This window comes from Notamacropus eugenii, chromosome 1 (assembly GCF_028372415.1).
Source record: "Notamacropus eugenii isolate mMacEug1 chromosome 1, mMacEug1.pri_v2, whole genome shotgun sequence".
Classification (NCBI taxonomy): Eukaryota; Metazoa; Chordata; class Mammalia; order Diprotodontia; family Macropodidae; genus Notamacropus; species Notamacropus eugenii.
Window position 1 is genome coordinate 56,845,847 of NC_092872.1, and position 22,573 is coordinate 56,868,419.

Below are 22,573 nucleotides of genomic sequence, written 5' to 3' on the forward strand. Positions count from 1 at the left end.
GGGAGAAATACGATCCTGCCTAGAGCCTGTAATATATTGGCTTTGCCACATTAGGTAAGTTTCCTTTGCCCTATCGTTCCTATTTCTCCAACTACAAACTGAGATGGTGGAAGGTGATGATGCCTCCTTCTCCCTCTCAATCAGGGATTCTGTGATAATGCCAGATGATCTCTAAGGTATTCTCCACCTGTGAGGTGCCATGGTTATTTATTCTGATTTAAGAAGTGAAGTTCTATAAGGGGATATGTTTGTTTGCCTTACCATAAGATTCCTTAAGTCTTCTATTGATGAGATATGGATCTGTGGAAGAAAGAGTCTGATTAAGTCCCCTTCCCAGTCTCTCTCCCTAGTAAAACAGAGTGAAAGTGACATTGCTTCCCTTTCCAACTCTCCCTACACCCCCAATCCCAGAACATGCTCAAAACTGCCCTCTTATTCCACATGTGGAAGTTGGGGTGGGGAAGCCACCTGTGACATCTTAGAGGATAAGCCTCTTGGGGCCTAAAGCAGGTCCCACAAAGGGTCCTTATGGTCTCCCCCCACCCCAAATCATGAATGGCCACACTTACAATACTGCAAGACGGCAGAAGATCCCCTACAATAGTCCTTTCTAATAATAGTCAGCAAAAGAAAGACAGCAAACCCCCAGGGTGCAGGAGGAAGCAGAGTAGGGTGAAGGAAGGGAGCAAGGTCATTGAACAGAATCCAGAAGTCCTAATTCTCAGTTGCCCTTAATGTCAGTGAGGAGGCCTGAATAGTCCCTGGATGAAAGTGGGGACAGTGTGACAGGGGTTCTGGCCCTGCAAGCACCATTCCTGGTGGGCACAGCAAGCTCTGCCTGCTCTCAGCTCATAGGGAAGAGGCTGGCAAAACTACATCCAGGAAAGGCATGAGATTATAATGGAAGGGCCAGGTGAGATGCCATAACTGTGCTGAAGAGTCGAATTCAGCCTGGCAAGGAATGGAGGTGCCTGAGAAGGGGGCAACTCATCCATTAGCTCTGCCACATTCAGAAGTAAAGGAGGTGGGTGGATAGTTGTGGCAGCTCCTTGAAGTCTCAGCTGAGTCTTCCTCCCTGTCTCCCACTAACAGATTGTGTATTTAGGGGAGAGTGTGTCCCCTAGGGTGAGCAGATAGGCTAGTTCTTCCATTCTTGTTATGTCTTCTCAGTAAATATTCTTTTAAAAAAGCTAATTAGTTTTAATTAGTTCAGTGATACTGGGGTGCTTATCAATGACATAAGGGAGATATTACCCATAACTATTACTGGTGAGAACACAAGAACAGGGGATACATTCAGTGGCCTTAGAAAGATATGTGCAACTGCTCTGAGGTTCTCCTAGAATCCTGAAGGGGATCAGTACCCTCGTTTTGGGATCCCGATCAGATGATGTGTAGATAGCTTGGGAGAGTAAATCCAGAGCCTCAGAAAAACAAGGTAGGACATGACAAGACAGAAGGGGAAAGAGCTGAGCTTGGAAATCTGGGCTTACCTCAGATTGAGAAGCAAATTGGTGAAGATGGTTCACAGTTGTTGTACCATCATCCTGTTTGGAGAAAAATTCATTGATTCTTCCCTTCTCCAGCTTCCTCACATCTTTCCGTTCAGAAGTACCTACCTCATTCCTACCTACTAACATGAAGGTACCAGCCAGGACACAAAATTCCTGCTCCTTCCTCTAATTCAATGGAATGGCTTAGGGAAAATCACTCCATTCAGAGTTTTAATTTTCCATCTATAAAGATGGAGATAATAATTATCACTGTTGTGAAGCACTAATGAGATCAGGAATGTGGAATTGCTCTGACAAGTCTCATGCCATGCACAAAATAATAATATTACAGTCACTTCTGCTGGGGTAGTTATGCCAGGTAGCACCTTTACCCCAAATCCCAATCATTTCAGTACCTCTAGGGAAGTCAAAGGAATCCAGATGTCGTACCAAGGGCCCACAGCTCAGGGCTACAAATTGAAACCTACCTGATCTGGCCCTTTTTCAAATGTTTGTAGAAAACTCTGTGTTCTCTGGTTCTGTGAAAAGAAAAGCAAGGCCAGGAGTTGGGGGTGGGGTGGGGTACAGGTAGATCCTGGAGCTCCTCTGCAGCAAACATCCAAACTCTCCCTACCCACCTGGGAAACTTGAGAGTAAGGGAAGGGGACAGTGGGAGAGGGAGAAATACGATCCTGCCTAGAGCCTGTAATATATTGGCTTTGCCACATTAGGTAAGTTTCCTTTGCCCTATCGTTCCTATTTCTCCAACTACAAACTGAGATGGTGGAAGGTGATGATGCCTCCTTCTCCCTCTCAATCAGGGATTCTGTGATAATGCCAGATGATCTCTAAGGTATTCTCCACCTGTGAGGTGCCATGGTTATTTATTCTGATTTAAGAAGTGAAGTTCTATAAGGGGATATGTTTGTTTGCCTTACCATAAGATTGCTTAAATCTTCTATTGATGAGATACGGATCTGTGGAAGAAAGAGTCTGATTAAGTCCCCTTCCCAGTCTCTCTCCCTAGTAAAACAGAGTGAAAGTGACATTGCTTCCCTTTCCAACTCTCCCTGCACCCCCAATCCCAGAACATGCTCATAACTGCCCTCTTATTTGACATGTGGAAGTTGGGGTGGGGAAGCCACCTGTGACATCTTAGAGTATGAGCCTCTTGGGGCCTAAAGCAGGTCCCACAAAGGGTCCTTATGGTCTCCCCCCACCCCAAATCGTGAATGGCCACACTTACAGTGCTGCAAGAGGGGAGAAGATCCCCTACAATAATCCTTTCTAATAATAGTCACTGACACTTATCTAGTGATTTCTTGTGTCACAGACATATTCTCGAATGACATTGTATATTAAACACTTGTCAACCATACACATGTCACTTCAGCTTACTATTCTTTATATCCACCATTCATCAAGTACCTCCTCTCTTCTTTAGTCCCCAGTCCCACTTTTCCTCTCAGAACCCCAAAAGCAGGGGCCAGGATGACTGATGGTTTGGGGGAGGGAGAGAGGGTGTGAGCCCAGTGGGATATACAGCAGCCCCTTCTCACAGCCATGAGGTTACCAGATATGATCCCTCTGTCCTGCCCCCACTCTAGCTGAGTCCCTGGGCTTACCTTGGAGTAGCACATGATGGGATTGACAATAGGGTTCTGAGATGTGTGAGGAAAAACACAGGGTGTGTGGGAAGATGAGACTGATCTGGGGGATAAGGAGAGGGGTTACTCTTGATTTCTCTTAAGGTTGATGTGACCCCTGGAAGAAAAAACTCAGACACAGTTTCCAGTGAACAGATTTTTGACTTGTAAAGCAGGGGAGATGGACACAAAAAAATAGTTCTGAATACAACTCCATTAGATTTTTGTAAAAGGCTTCTTTTATACATGAAAACAACAAGTCCAAAGGAAATGCTTCCTCTATTCTGGCTGTCTACACTAACCACAAGAAAACAAACTTACAGTATAATAATTATTCACTTATTATAAATGACATATGTGTTCATCCTTTGTTGCTGAAGAAGACCATGCCATCAGAGACATGATGACATGACTTGCACTTGACTGTTTTTGAGTGAGGGAGGGCTGTGCAGGTCACCAGCCCCACTTTTCCTCCAGAGCCATCTGAATCCAGTGACCAGCTATTCATCAGGATGACTGGAGATGACCCAGGATGAAGCAATTGGGGTTAAGTGACTTGCCCAAGGTCACACAGCTAGTAAGTGTCAAGTGTCTGAGGTGAGATTTGAACTCAGGTCCTCCTGACTCCTGTACTGGTGCTCTATCTGGTGCTCTATGTGCTGCACCACCTAGCTGCCTCTTATAAATGATTATGTTTCAGCCAATTAACTGAAGCAAAGTAATGTCTGTTAGAAGAGGATGAATAAAAGGCACAGCTTAATTTTTGTCATACGTTGCACTTACATACATTGCAAGCTACAGCAGCCCTGCGATTCCTTGAAGCCAAGACACACTTACTGAGATCCAGTTTTTGAAATTCTCTTTCATGCCCATCCCCAGATTTCTTCTGGGAAATGGGACTTCACCAGACTTGGGAGCATTATCCAGTCCTCACCATCCTCCCCTACCTTAGCCCACACCACCCCTCAGCTTCTTATTCCTCCCTCCTCCCCTGACAACTTCCAGGCTGATTTCTCTGCAGAGCCCCCTTTCTGCCTCTCTGGGGCATCTTTTTCTCTTCCTTCCTCTTTAACCATCACCTCTAGGATTCCCCTAGCCCACTCTCTAGGAATTTCCCCAGTCTCTCCTCTCACCTCTTCCAGCTGTGGGCTTCTGGATCGTTCTGAGAGAAAAGTGAGAGGGGGGGGTAGATAAGACACTTGGGTATAAAACAGGAAAGGGAGGGGAAAGTGGGTGGGACTTTAAACCTCACGTTGTGATTTGCCGCAGGGCAGAATTCTGGGCTTGGAGACAGGAAGACCTGAGTTCACAGCTGGCCTCAAATATGTGACCCTGGGCAAGTTATTTAACTTCTGTTTGCCTCACTTTCTTCAGTAACTGCATGTACCCCCACGTTGTAGTGGGGATCCAATGAGATCACATTTGTTAAGTGCCTAATACATGGTAGATACTATTTAAATGCTAATTTAATGTTCTTACCATCATTACTATCTCCACGTCTATCTACAGTTTTTAACTAATGACTGCATATAATGTGCTGCCCTCTACTGGAGAGCCTGAGTCCGTCTGTAGCAATTTACTCTTATTTCCATTTAGCCAATCGTATATACAAATAGGCTTGGGGGTGGGATAAGCAATTCTTACAAGTCATATGATTACTTCTCAACTAGGAGAAATTGAAAGTACTGAAGTTCAGCCCTCCTATTTGGAGTTTTCTTGGAAAAGATACTGGAGTGGCTTGCCATTTGCTACTGCGGTTATTTTACAGATGAGAAAACTGAGGCTAACAGGGTCACTCAGCTAGTAAGTGTCTGAGGTCAGATTTGAACTCAGGAAAATAAGTCTGCCTGACTCCAAAGCCAGCAGTCTATCCATTGCACCACCTAGTTCTCCAGTCCTGTCTTTCTGCAGAAGAGGAAAACAAGGCTAGGAAAGAGAAATGACTTGTTCAGAATCACATAATAGTGTTGGTATATTCAAAGAGATCTTCTTTTGGTTCTCATTCTGATCGATGAAGCAAACTCAAGAAAAGAAATTAAAAGGATTTTCTTCAACACACCAAGGCAGAAGGTCAGTTGGGAGCTGCCAATGGCCCTCTCCCTCCCTTTCAAATTCCCATGCTGCTTTTCACAGACAAGTAAACAACTTCCAGAAAAAGGAAAAAGCATTTGGATTGATAGGGTACTATGGGAAGATGGGATAGTGCTGTCTCCGCACCTCAGCTCCTCTCTCCTTGCTACATCCCAGGGAGATAGGATTAGTGCCCATGTACACCCCCATTTCATGCAGGCTCCCAGCCTCCTACCCAGAGTCATGAGTTGGAGAAGGTAATGGAAAACCATCCCAGTACCTCTACCAAGAAAACCCCAAATGGGGTCATGAAAAATCAGACACAACTGAATTCACTGAAAAACCAGAAGGTCACAATGTCCCCAGGTGGATGGGCAGGGATGACTCCTATACAGTATAGCCCTGCTTGACTGAGCAGGGATATGGAATGAATATGAGAGAGTATCACATCCAAAAAAATCCGATGTATCTCCAGTCGACCAGGTATAACTCCAGTAAAGGAGGTTTTCTCAATTCCCTTTACTTGTAGTTGTATTATGGAATGTTGTACGCAATGTGTTGCTCTCCATAGGAAGGAAATGCTTAGTTCTACATACTGTGGAAAAAATTCCATCCTCTCTACATGGGAGACAATTATTTATCCAAGTCTACTTGCCTCTGAACTGGGCCAAATAATAACTACAAATCACATGACTTTCTTCTCAATAGCAAGGAAATGAAAGGTTCTGTCAAGTTCAGCTACTCAGTCTCCTCCCTCCCCCAGCCAGAGCACTGGAGCAGAAAGTATTTGGTACCCTAACCAAAGGGTTAGTAACTCTATCAGAAGAGAAAGGAGTGTAAAGTGATTTCATCCATTCTTGATTGAACTAAGTAATGTTGGCTCTTTTCCCAGATATTCACCAATACCCATGGCATTTTAAAGGACAATTTATACTTTTCCCATGTATCAAAACTGAACTCTCTGGTCAGTAGTTGGTATGTCTCCTCTTTTGTCTTTAAAAAACAATTAGAAGAACTTACTTCAGTCCTGTGGTTCCTCTGCCATTGGGCCCAGAATCCACTCTGAAGTGAAAGGCTAAAGTAAGCAGCCCTCAGCTTCAGAGAAAATGAAATGGGACATAGAGTGAATTGCAGGATTTTAGAATCTCACAGCTGGGAGTGTGGATCCAGAGCTGCTCCCTTTCGAGAATCACTCTGCTTTGTTCACACATCTACCTCTGTGCTGTCCCATTATATGCAAGGCAAGTGACGCCAAATAGGACATGCCACAGTATCCTGTCATACACCCTATTCAAAGGAAGAGTCTAGCCCCATTCTTCCTATCCTGTTGTACAGAAACTCCCTAACCCTAAGCAGATCTGTCTCTAGCCCCAATAATAGGAACCTTGACCAATTAATTTTTGTCTTGTTCACTACCCTGGTTCTCACTTCTTGAAACCTATACAAACATTGTGCACTGTTCATGTTTGTCTCTTCCGGGGAGACTGCCCTGCGGGAGAACTCAATAATCCCTAGTTGGTCCAAATTATGTTTCTCATTTCCATCCCCATCACCAATAACACAGTAGAATAGAGAAAGATTGTACATGAAACTGCATGTCTCTATTATTTTTCTTTTTTATAATATAATAAATTCAATCTGTAATTTTAAAAGCTGTCTGACTTGTCTGGAGTTTTGTTCCTTCTGTTCTGTTCTCTACATGGTTAAGATACCTAAATGACCCTCTTTTCTTTCTTTTCTTTTCTTTTTGCTACCTTACATTATTTCTCCTTACCTTTCCATTCCTCCCTCACTGGAAAAAGTATAAAGAAATATACTAGAACTTCTCCTTTTCACAGGGGACCCAGACAATGGAGTAGCACAGCAACTAGCTAATCAGGAGGACTTCTGATGCCCAGGGTCACTTGATGTACCAGTGATCCTTTGCAAAGTAAACTTTAACAGAACTCAGAGATGCCTGCTGAAACCAGTCTTGACCAGCTCAGAGAAAACAGGATATATCTTGGTTTTTGACTTATCCAAAAGGAAGCAGACATCTTGTTTCCTGACTTAAGGTAAAGAGCACCAATCCTCCTGCTTTGTGATGTATTGTATTTATAGATACCTTCTCCCTAGACCTCCCTTCCCCACCTGAATTATGCATAAGCATCTCATCCTTTCCCTCTCATCTTTGAGCCAATGCCAACATTGTCTCACTGCTCCAGCTTGCAAGCCTCTTCTCAGGCAATAAATTCAGTTATAATCTTTGTCAAGTGTGATCAGCCTTGGCCTCATTCCAGGTCCCCCTTTTGGACCTGGGGTTTTTCTTTTTTAGCGGTATACAGGGGTTTTTATTTTAATACTCCCAGTGGAAGAGCTCCTTCACTCTATATTGTGCAGCATACCTTCTCCTGTATGTACCTTCTTTAGTTTCTGTTTTGCTACTGATTAGGATAAATGGGTTTTCTTGACTATGTGCTATGTATGTTCATTGTGGTATTTGGTGAGAGAGGGGTCAAGTTTTGGATATAATAAAGTTTGGGATATTGGTTCCTCCCAATGATGAACAGTGATCAAAAGTTAGCTTGAACCTGAAAATTTCATCTTTTAGATTAATAATATTTAAAGGAGCAGATTGATATAATTCTAGTCTAGTAATTCCTGTCTTTGAGGAGAGTGGAGTGGCCAAGGGGTCTCTGGTCCTAACTTTCTGCTTCCCTTTGTGGCAAGAATTAAAGTCTCCTTTGGCAAAGGGTTGAAGAAGAGCCTAGAAATGTCTCTTCTACCATCCTTCAAACCATACAAAATCACTCCCAAGCTACAGGTCGAGGACAGCCCTCACGATATGGGGCACATCTCTATAATGATCTTGATAAATTAGCCAGGGATGGTGAAAACAGACTAAGAAACTATAGACCAATATCTTTAATACATGTTTAGCAAAACCTTTAAATAAAATATTAGCAAAGAATCTCTAATGGAGATTATATATACTATGACCAGATTAGATTTACACAAATATTCCATAATACATGAGAGACATTATCCTCTCCCTCCTTGTACCATAGCTCAGTGTCTGAGGAAGAGAAGAGGATTAGTCTTTTGGAAGTTGTTAAGACCCAGGCTTTTAATACTCCCAAGAGAAGAGGATCACTCACAGTCTGTGTTTGTCCTTCGTTTTCAAAGAGGACCATGACATCAAGGGGATAATGACATGACTTGCAGTTGACTTTGATTTGAGTGAGGGAAGGCTATGCAAGGTCACCAGCTTCACTTTGTCCTCCAGAACCATCTAGGTCCAGTGACCAGATATTCATCAGGCTGACTGGAGATGGCCCAGGATGCAGTGGGAGACCCTGGCCCTTTTAGGACAAACAAAGGACAAACACAGCCTGTGAATAAGTAGCCTCCTCTCATCCCCTCTCCTGTCCTCTCCTCTCCTCCCCTCCCTTCTCAGTTACAGTTTCTCTTTAGCCCAGAAACCCTGAGGGTCTTGCCATACCAGTTTTTGTTTTTGCTTTTGATAAAAGGGGCCATAACTTGAATAACTACTTAAAGAGGACTGTTCACTGAATGGGACTTGTGCAGTCCTCATTCATTCAAATCAAAGTCAACTGCAAGTCATGTCATCATCTCCCTGATGTCAAGGTCCTCCTTGAGAATGAAGGACAAACACAAGCCTCCATTTTAGGAGATATAGACATGGTCAGACAAGCCCCTTTGGAAGTCATTCCATGTTAGGTGATCTTGGCATGCTCCAAAGACAAGCTTCATTAAGATCTGCATAAAAGAAGCCTTCTAGGAAAATCTAATTTAGTTGTATTCAGATATATGTTTATGTGTCCATCTCCTCTGCTTTGCAAGTTGAAAAATCTGTTAGGGAGGAGCCAAGATGGCAGAGTAGAAAGACACACGTATGCTAGCTCCGAACCCACAGCCCATAAAATATCTGTAAAGAAGACCTCCCAACAAATTCTGGAGCAGCAGAAGCCAGAGAACAAGGGAGTGGACAAGATTTCTGTTCCAGAGAGCCCTGAAAACAGACACCAAAGGTCTGTGGCACCCCGGACCTGGAACAGAGCCCAGCCCTGCCTTGGCTACATGGCACCGAGAGGAGCAGATCCAAGCAGGCTTCAGGGATAGAATCTCCAGCTGCCGCGCATGTCCCTCCACCCACAGGTGTCAGGGGTCAGTGGGTGACCGACAGGGGAGTGGGGTGTCCCCGTGGCTCTGGCCCCCTCGGGAGGCAGCAGCGGGGGAGGCAGGGGACAAGGGCTCCCCAAGCAGGCAGGAGACCAGATCCATTGTTGAAGGTCTCTGCATAAACCCCCTGAGGGAACTGAGTCCCATGAAGCAGCCCTGCCCTGACTTGAGCACCTGAACTTAATCTCACACTGGATCGCAGTCCAGCCCCCACCCAAAGCCCTGAGGCTGGGAAGCAGCATTTGAATCTCAGACACCAAGTGCTGGCTGGGCAGATCTGGAGACGTGGTAGGTGTGGAAAGAAAACTCAGAAGTCAAGTCACTGGCTGGGAAAATGCCCAGAAAAGGGAAAAAAAATAAGACTATAGAAGGTTACTCTCTTGGTGAACAGACATTTCCTCCCTTCCTTTCTGATGAGGAAGAACAATGCTTACCATCAGGGAAAGACACAGAAGTCAAGGCTTCTGTATCCCACACATCCAAAGTAAATATACCATGGGCTCAGGCCATGGAAGAGCTCAAAAAGGATTTTGAAAATCCAGTTAGAGAGGTGGAGGAAAAACTGGGAAGAGAAATGAGAGAGATGGAAGAAAAGCATGAAAAGCAGGTCCACACCTTGCTAAAGGAGACCCAGAGAAATGCTGAAGAAAATAACACCTTGAAAAATAGGCTAACTCCATTGGCAAAAGAGGTTCAAAAAGCCAATGAGGAGAAGAATGCTTTCAAAAGCAGAATTAGCAAAATGGAAACGGAGGTTCAAAAGCTCACTGAAGAAAATAGTTCTTTCAAAATTAGAATGGAACAGATGGAGGCTAATGACTTCATGAGAAACCAAGAAATCACAAAACAAAACCAAAAGAATGAAAAAATGGAAGGGAATGTGAAATATCTCACTGGAAAAACAACTGACCTGGAAAATAGATCCAGGAGAGACAATTTAAAAATTATGGGCCTACCTGAAAGCCATGATCAAAAAAAAAGCCTAGACATCATCTTTCATGAAATTATCAAGGAAAACTGCCCTGAGATTCTAGAACCAGAGCGCAAAATAAGTCTTCAAGAAATCCACAGAACACCACCTGAAAGAGATCCAAAAAGAGAAACTCCTAGGAACATTGTGGCCAAATTCCAGAGTTCCCTGGTCAAGGAGAAAATATTGCAAGCAGCTAGAAAGAAACAATTGAAATATTGTGGAAATACAATCAGGATAACACAAGATCTAGCACCTTCTACATTAAGGGATCAAAGGGCATGGAATAGGATATTCCAGAAGTCAAAGGAACTAGGACTAAAACCAAGAATCACCTACCCAGCAAAACTGAGTATAATGCTTCAGGGGGAAAAAAAAATGGTCTTTCAATGAAATTGGGGACTTTCAAGCATTCTTGATGAAAAGACCAGAGCTGAAAAGAAAATTTGACTTTGAAACACAAGAATGAAGAGAAGCATGAAAAGGTAAACAGCAAAAAGAAGGCATAAGGGACTTACTAAAGTTGAACTGTTTACATTCCTACATGGAAAGAAAATATTTGTAACTCTTGAAACTTTTCAGGATTTGGGTAGTTGGTGGGATTACACACACACACACACACACACACACACACACACACACATACACAGAGAGCACAGAGTGAATTGAATAGGATGGGATCATATCTTAAAAAAATGAAATCAAGCAGTGAGACAGAAATATATTGGGAAGAGAAAGGGAGAACTGGAATGGGGCAAATTATCTCTCATAAAAGAGGCAAGCAAAAGACTTTTCAGTGGAGGGGAAAAGAAGGCAGGTGAGAGAAAAACATGAAGTTTACTCTCATCACATTCCACTAATGGAAGGAATAAAATGCACACTCATTTTGGTATGAAAACCTATCTTACAATACAGGAAAGTGGGGGAAAAGGGGATAAGCAGGGTGGGGGGGATGATGGAAGGGAGGGCAATGGGAGGAGGGAGCAATTTGAAGTCAACACTCTTGGGGAGGGACAAGATCAAAAGAGAGAATAGAAGCAATGGGGGGCAGGATAGGATGGAGGGAAATATAGTTAGTCTTGCAGAACACAACTATTATGGAAGTCATTCGCAAAACTACACAGATATGGCCTATATTGAATTGCTTGCCTTCCAAAGGGAATGGGTAGGGAGGGAGGGATGAAGAGAAGTTGGAACTCAAAGTATTAGGAACAACTGTCGAGTACTGTTCTTGCTACTAGGAAAGAAGAAATACAGGTAATGGGGTATAGAAAGTTATCTGGCCCTACAGGACAGAAGAGAAGATGGGGACAAGGGAAGGGAGGGATCACAAAAGAGAGGGCAGATTGGTGATAGGGGCAATTAGAATGCTCGGTGTTTTAGGGTGGGGGGAGGGGAAAAATGGGGAGAAAAATTTAGGACCCCAAATTTTGTGAAAATGAATGTTAAAAGTTAAATAAATTAATAAAAAAAAAAATCTGTTAACTAGAAGCCTATTTCTCCCAGTTTTCCCTTTCAGGGTGCATAATATACGTAAGAGAGATCAAGAGAAACCCCTCTCCATATTCCCCAAATCAGTCTCTTCTTCCCACAGACCCTACATTTTCCCTCACACATCTCAGTCCCTTATACTCAGGTCTACCATGTTGCCATTCAAAGGCAAGCCAGGGGACCCAACTAGGGTGGGCAAGGCTAAAAGTGAGGGCAGGAGGGAAGGATCATCTCTAGAATCCCCATAGCTGTGAGAAGGAGCTGCTGTATATCCCATTGGCCTTAAACCCCACCCACAAAGCATCAGTCATCCCTGCCCCTGCCCCATCATTTGGGCTCTGAGAGGAAAGATCAAATTGGAAACCAAAGGAGAAAGGAGATACTTCATGCATATTTATTGAATAAAATAAATGGTAATCATAACTGACAAGGTTTTTTGTTTTTCACATGCATAGTGTGATTCAAGATAGTGTCTGTGAAATAAGAAACCATTAGAAAAGTATCAGTTAGTATTGTTGTTGCAAAACACTAAAAATTATTATAACAGGGGGCCATCTCTCTTGAATCATCATAAGAGTTACCATTTGTGGTTCTGGGTCAGGACCCTTTAGAGGAGCCTATTTGGGGCCATGTGTGTTCTTACCTCAGAGTACAAGCCTCTTTGGAATGAATGACATGCATTTGGATGCAAGACCCCCATCCCCACCCCACCTTCCATGTGTGGACCCTGAAGTCAACTTCAAGCATACTGCTAGAGTGGGATGGGGGGTAGTTCATGGTAGCTGGGAAGGGAGGCTATGCATCATCATGAATCTGTGAGGAATGAATATTTCTCTCTTATATTTAATAACTAATTATTAACTTAGGACTAAGGTTTTCCCTTTTTCTACTTTTTCATCCAGAAATCAATCAGTGTGAGAAATCTGTCTAACATACACAGCCAGGATGATTAAGATCTAAACAGACAGTAATAGAAATTCTAAGTCTGGACTAATGGGTGCATCTGTGCTCATTGTGTTTGCTCAAACATGTAAGGGGAATCTCGATTTTCCCTTATGTCAGACAGGTGATATGACAATTGATAAGTCTCTTTGACCAAGATTTGGGTGAGACATACCCCAAGACCCTCATTGTAATATAGCCCACCCTGTCTTGGTAATATTAATTTTCTTATTGATTGTTGACCAGTCAAAGTTGATTGCCACTCTCAAGAATATCTACTTTTCCAAGAACATATAGACTGTGAGCCCACTAACATGAGGGGTCTTTGGTCTAAAGTTCTTATTATTAATAAAATGATGAAATTTCATAAAGATTATGTCTCTCAAACCTTTTCAAATGCCACAAGTCCTTCGGGATTGTCTTGGATCGTTGTATTGCTGAGGTAGCTGTGTCATTCACAGTTCTTCATCATACAGTATTTCTGTTACTGTGTACAATGTTCTCCTGGTTCTGCCCACTTCACTTTGCATCAGTTCATATAAGTCTTTTCAGGTTTTTCTGAAATCATCCTGTTTGTCATTTCTCATAGCACAATAATATTCCATCACAATCACATGCCACAGCTTGTTTAGCCATTCCCCAATTGATAGGCATCCCCTCAATTTCCATTTATTTGCCACCACAAAAAGAGCGGCTATTTCGGTATGAATAGGTCCTTTTCCTGTTTAGAATACCCTTTGGGACATAGACCTAGCAGTAGTATTGTTATGCATAGTTTTATAGCCCTTTGGGAATAGTTCTAAATTACTCTCCAGTACCCCATTGGATCAATTCACAACTCCACCAAGTGCATTAATGTTTCAGTTGTCCCATGTTCCCTCCAACATTTATCATATTCCTTTTCTGTCATATTAGCCAATTGGATAGGTGTGAGGTAATACCTCAAATTTGTTTTAATTTGCATTTCTCTAATCAATAGTGATTTAGAGCATTTTTTCATGCAACTATTGATATCTTTGATTTGCTTGCCTGAAAACTGCCTGTTCATATCCTTTGACCATTTATCAATTGGGGAATCACTTGTATTCTTAAAAATTTGAGTCAGTTCTCTATGTAGTTGAGAAATGAGGCCTTTATCAGAGATACTTGTTGCAAAATTTTTCCCAGTTTTATGTTTGCCTTTTAATTTTTGCTCTTCACATTTTCTTTGGTCTTAAATTTTTCCCTTAGCCATAGATCTCACAAATAAATTATTCTATGCTCTCTTAATTTGCTGATTCTTCCTAGAGTCCTCTTTAATAGTCTGATCCTTCACCTGCAGGATGGGCATGTACCTAAGAGGCAGTGTGGCTTCAGAAAGGGATAAGGAACAGTCCATGTGGTGTTTGCTGCCCTGACAACTCCAGGAGAAATGCCAGGAGCAGAACAGAGGTCTATACACAACGTTTGTGGATCTGACCAAGGCCTTTGACACTGTTAGTTATGAGGGCTTATGGAAAATTATGTCAAAATTTGGTTACCCAGAGAAGTTCATCAATATTGTACATCAGTTTCATGATGGCATGTTTGCCTGGGTTCTGGATAATAGACAAAGCTCTCATGCCTTCCCTGTCACCAATGGAGTGAAACAGGGCTGTGTGCTTGTTCCCATGCTTTTTAGCATGATGTTTTCAGCCATGTTGACAAATCCTTCCAATGAGGATGAACATGGCATCAAGGTCAACTACCATACTAATGGGACGTTCTTCAATTTGAAAAGGTTACAAGCTAAGACCAAAGTGGAGGGACTTTTGGTGCATGATTTTCTGTTTGCAGATGATTGTGCACTCAATGCAGCCTCTGAAGCTGAGATGCAACAAAGTATGGATAAATTCTTTGCTGCCTGTGCTAATTTTGGCCTAATAATTAACACCAAAAAAACAAAGGTGCTCCATCAGCCACCACCACACCATCCATATGTGGAACCATTGATTACAACAAATGGAGAAATTTTGAATGCTGTGGATAAGTTCACTTACCTTGGTAGTGTACTTTCCAGGCATATACACATTGACAATGAGGTTGATGCACGCATTGCCAAAGCTAGCTCAGTGTTTGGGAGAGAAGAGGTATTAGACTGACTACCAAAGTGAAGGTCTACAGAGCCGTTGTGCTGACCTCATTGTTGTATGCTTGTGAAACATGGACAGCATACCAGAGCCATGCCAGGAAACTGAATCGCTTCCATTTGAACTGTCTTAGGAAGATTCTGAGGATCACTTGGCAGGATAAGGTACCAGACACTGAAGTTCTTGCTCAAGCTGCCAAGTATTCAAAGTATGCTTCAGAGAGTACAACTCCAATGGGTTGGACACGTTGTTCAAATGCAAAATGTATGCTTGACAGAAAGACTCTTTTATGGAGAACTTGCATGGGGCAGGCGAGCACATGGTGGTCAGAAGAAATGATACAAGGACACTCTCAAGGTCTTTCTCAAGAACTTTGGATTTGACTGTGCAACATGGGAGACACTGGCACTGGATCATTCAGCATGGTGTGCCCACATCAGAAAGGTGCTCTGCTCTTTGAACAAAGCAGAATTGAGACAGCACTAAGTAAATGCAAGATGTGCAAATCTGGGTTATCCACCCTAAGTATTCACACGGGCTACCTGTGCCCAATTCCAAGCTCATATTCGTGTGATCAGCCATAGTGGGACACATTGAAATTTCACTTTACAATGGTGATGTCATTTTGGTCCTCCTGGAAGATGAAGGACAGCAACCAATGGTTTTGCTCTTTATGTGTAAATCATGTACCCATTTTGATTTTGGTATAGGATATGAGATGTTGTTCTATACCTAATATACTATTTTCCAGTTTTTGCAGCAGATTTTGTCAAATAATGAGTTTTTGTTCCAAAAGCTTAGATCTTTGGGTTTATCAGATTCTAGATTACTATGGTCATTTACTATTATCTAATGTGTATGTAATCTATTCCAATGATCCAACACTTTATTTCTTATGCAGCACCAAATTATTTTGATAGTTACCACTTTACTACATAGTTTAAGATCTGGTATGACTCCAGATAAGCTTCCTTCATTTTTTTTTCATTGATTCTTTTGATTGCCTTGACCTTTTGCTCTTCCAGATGAATTTTATTATTATTTTTTATAGCACAATGAAATAATTTTTTAATAATTTGATTGGTATGGCACTGAACAGATCAATTTAGGTAGAATTGTCGTTTTCATTACATGGGTATTTTTCCAAATACTTAGATATGACTTTATTTGTGTTAAAAGTGTTTTGCCATCATATATTTCCTGGGTTTGTCTTGGCAGGTAGCCTCCCAAGGAATTTATATTTCCTACAGTGATTTTAAATGCAATTTCTCTTTTGATCTCTTGCTGTTGGACTTTGTAGGTAGTGGACAGAAATGCTGATGATTTTTGTATCCAGAAATTTTGTTAAATTCTTAATTATTTCAAGCAGATTTTTATTTGATTTTCTAGGATTCTCCAACTATACCATCCTATATCTGCAAACTGATAGTTATGTTTCCTCATTGCCTATTCTAAATTCCTTCAATTTATTTTTCTCTTTATTGCTATAGCTAGCATTTCTAATACAATATTGAATGATAGAGATGATAATGGGCATCCTTACTTCACCCCCAATTGTACTGGGAAAGCTGCTAGATTATCCCCATTACTAATAATGCTTACTGTTGTTTTTAGATACACATTACTTATCATTTTAAGCTAAGTTCTATTTATTCCCCTGCTCTCTCATGTTTTTAATAAGGTGGGTGCTGTATTTTGTCAAAGGCTTTTTCTGCATCTTTTGAAATAATCATACGATTTCTGCTGGTTTTATTATTCCTATGGGTCAATTATGTATTTGGCCAATGTAATATTACTATGGTCAGTTATGCAGATAGTTTTCCTAATAATAAAATGGTTCTGCATTTCTGGTATAAATTCCGCCTGATCATAGGGTGTGGTGCTTATGATATATTACAGTAATCTCCTTGCTCATGTTTTATTTAAAATCTTTGCATCAATATTCATTAGGCAAATTGGTCTATAATTTTCTCTGTTTTAGGTATCAGCATGGAAATATCTAATGTCACCTACTTGATCCCCTCTTCTGGTGCATTCTCATCAGTAACAATGTCCAATTATGGTTAATATCTTCCTTACTATTGATTACTTCCAATGATTAGCATCCCAGAATCATTTAACTAATCAAAATCAATTAGCTTTTACAAAAGGACATTTATTGAGAAGATATAACAAAAATAGAAGTAGTAACATATCCCTCCACCCTAGGGGACACACTCTCCCCTAAATACATGGAGTCTGCTGGTCACAGTCATGGGGAAGGCTGGGCTCAGATTTAAAGTGGCTACTACAAATAATCACCCCACCACCTTCACTTCTAAATGGGGCAGAGCTAATGGATGAGATGCTCCATTCTCGGGCAGGTCCATTCTCTGCCAGCCTGGATTCTACTCCTCAGCACTTTTATGGCACCTCACCTGACCCTTCCATTATATATCATCATACCTTTCCTGAGTGTAGTCTTCCCAGCCTCTTCTTTGTGACCAGGCAGAGAACCCTATCTATACATGCTCTGGGGACAGGGCTTCCTTTGATCAAGAACCCTGTTATACTGTCCTTAGTTCAGTCAATGAAATGATCACATTCTGGGATTTTACACAGAAAGTAGATGCAAGATAGTACACTGCAAACTACAAATGCTCCAGTTACAACTAGCTTAAGTCACTTCAAGAAAATCTTTTCATCTAGGGAGTATAGATCTGAGGTGGTGTAACAATTCTCATGTTCTCTGGTCCTTGGTGAGGTTCTTTCCTCAGCAGGCCTAGGGTTGCCTCTCTCCTTAATGACCTGAAATGGGACCAATAGAATCTTTTATATAGAACATTAAAGTCTCACAGGAATTGACAAATGGATCATTCTCAGAGGTGTAAAGGTGACCTATTTTTTCATTAATTTGCCTTGTTCTTCAACATTACGCAACAATGGGACAATGAAAGTATCGACCAATCACCTTACAATATGTATAGTTAACTGTCATAGATTCCACAGTAATGAAACATATTACCAATTCAGTAATTCCTAAATTGTCTAAGCAAATGTTTTAAGCCTCGGCCTTAACAAATTACCTTGACCTCTCACATTTATATCTATTTAGTTCTTCAGATTTAAGTGCTGTAGATCACTTGTGCTACCACATGTGAATCTGAATGACTTTGAATGAGTTGTACTTTTTTCTACATGAGTAACATTTGAAATTAATATATTATTATTTCACCTTTTACTTCAGTAAATGAATCATTTTAAAGTTATCCAGTTTGTACAAAATGAAGATTACGTGAAGAATCTCTACCAAAGTCTAGCTTGTCAAAAATGGCTTATGAATAGATGTGAGTACACAGGGAAGATTGGAAAGTCAGACTCCAAAGAGGTCAGGGAAGTATCACATTGGGAAAATTAAAGCTGACTTTTTTTTTCTTTCATCTTCTCGAAAAGGAAAAGTGAACCCTGGATAGTTTCTAAGTACACTGGACAAGACCAATACAAAAAAAATATTCTTTTAAATTGTGAACTATGAAAACAGTTCTTGTAAAAATCATATTTTACAATGTATTTTGGAGTTTGCCTGGGTGCAAGTTTCCTAATTATTCTAGTCTGTGGCTTGAGTTTATAGTGCTCTCAGTATTATGCATACCAATGTGTGTGTGTGTCTGTGTATGTGTGTGTGCATACACAGACACACACACACAGACACACACACACAAACCTGTAGCTTCTATTAGGTTTGGAGTTTAGATTTCATTGCGAAACGTTCTGAACTTGGCAATCAAATTCCAAATGTAAACTTTTCCTTTTCAACACTAAAGCAATAACTGTTCCTCACTCTCCAGAGAAAAACAAGAGGTCTGGGTACATTTATATACAAATCACTCAAAGTCTTTATTTTTAACAATCTTAGAAAACTGTATCCTCTCCCATTCCACCCCCTGCCAAAAAAAAAAGACAAAAACCCCACTGGATTACTTCTTAATCTGAAAATCTCTCCAAGCTCACACATACTGTGTTGGCCCCTTCCCACCAAAATACACACCAAAAACACAAACACACACACAATACACAAAAAACTATCACAAATAGTGAATAATGAGTAAATCCATTTGCCCAAGCAAATAACAAATAGAAATTGAATTCTACAAATTAGAACACACCAGAAAATACTGAAAAGTGCATGAGCTATGTAGATGGGAGCAAACTAAGGTCAATGTCAACTAATCTCACACAAGGGGAAATTTCCTAAAGTTTCTACATGGAAGATGGAAATCAGAGACATGGTGAGACACCAAGTTACTCTTTCAGGTCTGCAAAGGTTCTTCCCTTTCTCCTCGTTGGAGTTGGCTCCAAACAGAGTGTTGAACTATCTCTGTGTGTGTGTGTGTGTGTGTGTGTGTGTGTGTGTGTGTGTGTGTGTGTGTGTGTGGGTGTGTGTATGTGAACAATTACCCAGCTGCACTCCTTGCATTGGGACTCCACCATCACCACCATTCCAAGAAACCTCACACTAAACTCATCATACTGCAAGCTTAGATCAGTATTGGCACTCAAACCTCTTCAATACGTTTTCTCCAAGCCTCCATCTAGAGAGTGCTTAAACCAGCCAGCTATACCCTTGAACTGCGTACCTTCCCTCACACCCTTTTCAGCTTTCTTCTGTGAATTCTCTTTCTCCTTTGGACTGTTGGCTTCTTAAAGGCTTGGGCTATCTTCTCCTGGTTTGTGTCCCCACAGCTCAGCACAGTAGGTATTGCACAAATGTTTATTAGCTGAATGAATGAAAGAAGGACTGAAGAATGACTTTCCTCTCCAAAAAATTTAGTACTAATTATACCCCTCATACTTCGTAGGTGAATCATCCTTCCATCCACCAACCTCGTGAGTGTATTGCCCAATGCTCCAATCTAAAAGCCCTGGTTGCATCTGAAACTGGTTTGACCTCCTCGGGAAATTCAAACTGAGTGGCTGTGGCAATCTTTGTTATATTTTGTATCCTGATCATCTGAACGAAATTGATTTTTCCTGTTTGCTGATCAACCAAAGGGAAAAAGGCCAAAGAGTAAGTTTTTAAGCTGAAAATTTCAATGTTTTCAAACGAATATGGCTGTATCTCTGATGTAGCATTCCAACCACTTGAGACTACAGAAGCAATAAGAAGGAAGGAAAAAATTCCTCATCTGTAGAAGTTGGCATTAGAAACAAAAGAAAAACTAACTTTGTATTTTAGGTATTATCTTTTTTCTTGCCATGTGAAATTTTAATAGTAATCTTTAAAGAGAAAAATGTCTAAACTTTAGCATAACAAGCATTCACTTTCCTTCTACATATGTGTGTATATGTATATATGTGTGTATATATGTATATGTGTGTATTTGTACATATATACACATATATATGGAGAGAGAGTTCCCTCCTTAACCCATTCCCAATGAGAGTGAGGTTTCAGCACTACCCACCCTCCCCTCACTAACTTTTTCTGTATCAATTTTTCTTTTTTTGCCTCATTTCTATGAGATAATTACTCCTTTTTTTCTCTCCCTACAGTATTTTTTAGAATCACCCATCATACTCAGCTCTGCCTAAGCCTTTCTTCCAAACTACACAAATAAAAATGATAGTCATAAAAGGACTGATCATATTTTCATATATAAAAAGTAAATGATTTGGCCATATTGTATCCCTTATAATTGGTCTTTAATGTCTACTTTATATTTCTCCTGGATATGTCAAATTTTCCCTTAAGCTCTGGGGGTTTTGTCACAAATATCTGAAAGTCTTTGAATTTGTTAATTATCCGTTTGTTTTTTTCTATTCAGGATTATACTTAACTTTTCTGGATAAGTTACCCTTGGGTATAACCCGAGTTCTTTTGCACTATGAAATACAGTATTCCAAGACCTATGGTCCTTCAACATAGTAGATACTAGATCTCATGTTATCCTTTCTGTATCTCCATGATATTTAAATATTTTTTCCTTGTTGTTTCCAATATTTTCTCCTTAACCTGGGAGCGTTGAAATTTGACCATAATATTCCTGTAAGTTTTGTACCTGGGATTTCTTTCAGGTCATCATTGGTGAATTTTTTCTGTTTCTGCTTTGCCTTCTTGTTCTAGAGCTTCAAGGCAATTTTCCTTGATAATTTCTTGTAATGTATCAAGATTCTTTATTTAATCATAATTTTCAAACAGTCCAATTATTCTTACATTATTTTTCCTCAGTCTGTTCTACAAATCAATTGTTTTTCTGATGAGATGTTTCACTTTCTCTTCTATTTTTTCATTCTTTTGATTTTGTTCTATTATTTCTTTGAGTCTTAGAATATCATTAGCTTCCTTTTACCCAGTTCTAGTTTTCAGAGAATTCTTTTCTTACTTAAGTTTTTGTTTTTCTATTTCGAGTTGGTTGTCTTCTCATAATTTTCTTGGATAACTTTTTTTCCTAATTTTTCTTCTCTTTCTCTTATTTGATTTTTAAAGTCCTTTTTAAGTTCATCCAAGAAATCCTTTCATGCTTAGGACCATTTGACATTTCTCGCTGAAAAAGGAGTGGCTTTTTTAGCTTTGTTATCATCCTCTGAAATATGAACCTAGATCTTCTCTATCCCTAGAGTAGCTTTCTATAGTTGGGTTCTTTCTCCTTTGCTTCTTCCTTTTTATTCTTTTTTTTTTGTTGGTCTTAATTTGTTTTTAGCAGCTTTTGATGTGATAAAGTTGTGCTCCTTAGGTATGGGGAATAATGCCCCAAGCCTCAGGCTCTTCTTACTGTCATTTTCTGAGGTCTGTCCCAGGACTCTAACCTGCTCTCCACTCCCACAGATGATTATACTCCCTGTGGTTCGGTCCCTCCTCATGCCTGCAAACTACAACTGTCCTCTCTTCCCTGGAACTGAAACCAGGGACTCTGCTTTCCAGCAAGCTCCCACAGCCAGCTGGGTCCCTGGCCCTCTGCACCTGCACTAAGCAGGTGTGTGCTAGTTCCTTCTCCCCACAGTAGCAGCCTAACCCAGGGCACATCTGGTCAGCACAGCTGTGCTTGGCGTCCCTCAACAGTGGAAGGTCCTTCAGTCTTCTCCTACTCAGCCCTCAGACCCCTTACACTGTCTGTGAAAGTTTCTAAGGTGGAGGCTGCCTCTCTACCCAGCTGCCCCCAGGGCTAGGTGTTTGTTGATTCCACGGACTTGGCCTGGAGGTGTTTGCACTTGGCTCTAGTGGAACCTCAGCTTCAGGTCTTTCCTGGGTCTTCTTTGATTGTCTGTAGAGAACTATGGCTTCACCCTGACTTTGATTTATTTCCGCTCCTCTGCATTCCCTCAGAGGCAGTGTTGTGTGTTTTTTTTGCTGTGGAAGAAATTTGGAGAGCTCAAAGTTTTCTAACTTACCTCTTCACTGCCCCCATCTTCCCAGAATCCTTTCCCTTTGATTCTTTATCTGGCTAATTTTCTAGTATCTCCAAAACTGTTCCCTCAGTTATTTGAGGCTGAACTTGTCATTTTAGTTTGTTAGACAGTTTGAATTTCCTGTGGAAATTTACTATCTCCTTTGCTTTAAAAAAACAAAATAAAACCTTACAAAAGCACAACTTCCTCCTTGCTGTGGCTTGTGTTAACAGTGATCACTGAGTCTGCTACTCTGAGGATAGAACCAACCAGCATTGCCAATGTGGCCACAAAGCTTGGATTTTG

The 22,573-nt window shown here is 40.9% G+C and overlaps 2 long non-coding RNA genes across 5 annotated transcripts in view; both read left to right on the plus strand.

The window, feature by feature from the left end:
* Window positions 1-4,946: 4,946 nt before the first annotated feature.
* Window positions 4,947-16,447, plus strand: LOC140520820 (uncharacterized). Its single transcript, XR_011972661.1, has 3 exons — window positions 4,947-5,209; window positions 7,048-7,263; window positions 14,116-16,447. It is a non-coding gene; the product is annotated as an uncharacterized lncRNA (long non-coding RNA).
* Window positions 16,448-19,358: 2,911 nt separating this feature from the next.
* The window catches only part of LOC140520810 (uncharacterized), a 56,034-nt gene continuing 52,819 nt past the window's right edge, over window positions 19,359-22,573 (plus strand). Inside the window, exon 1 of one of the 4 annotated variants that reach the window (XR_011972655.1) lies at window positions 19,359-19,949. This is a non-coding gene — a long non-coding RNA (uncharacterized lncRNA). The remainder of the gene's footprint in view (window positions 19,950-22,573) is intronic. The other 3 variants (XR_011972652.1, XR_011972651.1, XR_011972654.1) reach the window with 3 other exon arrangements.